Here is a 1,215-nt window from a genome sequence, read left to right on the forward strand (position 1 = left end):
GTGGATCATGGTAAAATTAATGCTCGTGATTTCTTCATTCCTTCACAGGTAAAGTATTTTTAGTTACCTTATTATGGGATGTGAACTAAACAAATCATTCAAAAAAAGTTATAGGAAAAAGTTCCATGGAGTGTGTGTGTGTGCATATTGTCTTCAATTGAGAAAAACAGAGATGAAGGTTTATGTAGCTATCTCAACTATTTTAGGATTAAGGTATGTATGGGTTGGGTTGAGCGGAAGTGAATTTTAAAACTTGAAGGTGAATTGATTATTGTTTATGCTTATGAACACTAGTTTGGTAGACTTTTGGCTAAGCCCCCTTGACAAAAGTTTGTAACTCATCCTTTCTGTTACAGAAATGGAAGCTTAACAATATAATATACCAAATTCCAAGTAAATGAGAAACTGTAATTGAAGTGCATGAATCAACTACAATGAAGCATGAGTGTGGGAAAGACAAAGGAATACGGCCAGGTGCTTATTAGAGAATGAAAGGAGGGTTTGGTATAAACACTGACGGTCCTGGTACAGGGCCTAACTTTTATGGTGGTTGCAGCTTAGGTGGTTCTGCAAGTGTGAGATATTAAGAAAGTGTTGAATTTTAGAAAAATGAAAAAGGTTCAGAGTAGGGCAGCAGGGTGAGGGAGAAGGGGCATTGCATAGTGAATGATTCTTTCTGCGGGATTGTTATGATATAAATGTTATGAGTTTAGTGATAAATTGTAAATGAGAAACTGTAATTGAAGTGCATGAATCAACTACAATGAAGCATGAGTGTGGGAAAGACAAAGGAATACGGCCAGGTGCTTATTAGAGAATGAAAGGAGGGTTTGGTATAAACACTGATGGTCCTGGTACAGGGCCTTACTTTTATGCTGGTTGCAGCTTAGGTGGTTCTGCAAGTGTGAGATATTAAGAAAGTGTTGAATTTTAGAAAAATGAAAAAGGTTCAGAGTAGGGCAGCAGGGTGAGGGAGAAGGGGCATTGCATAGTGAATGATTCTTTCTTCGGGATTGTTATGATATAAATGTTATGAGTTTAGTGATAAATTGTAAATGAGAAACTGTAATTGAAGTGCATGAATCAACTACAATGAAGCATGAGTGTGGGAAAGACAAAGGAATGCGGCCAGGTGCTTATTAGAGAATGAAAGGAGGGTTTGGTATAAACACTGATGGTCCTGGTACAGGGCCTAACTTTTATGCTGGTGCAGCT

At 37.7% G+C, this 1,215-nt stretch overlaps 1 protein-coding gene across 1 annotated transcript in view; it reads left to right on the forward strand.

The window, feature by feature from the left end:
• Positions 1-1,215, forward strand: part of LOC18054529 (helicase and polymerase-containing protein TEBICHI) — a 17,864-nt gene that overhangs the window by 13,554 nt on the left and 3,095 nt on the right.

Source organism: Citrus clementina, unplaced genomic scaffold (genome assembly GCF_000493195.1).
Source record: "Citrus clementina cultivar Clemenules unplaced genomic scaffold, Citrus_clementina_v1.0 scaffold_1, whole genome shotgun sequence".
NCBI lineage: Eukaryota > Viridiplantae > Streptophyta > Magnoliopsida > Sapindales > Rutaceae > Citrus > Citrus x clementina.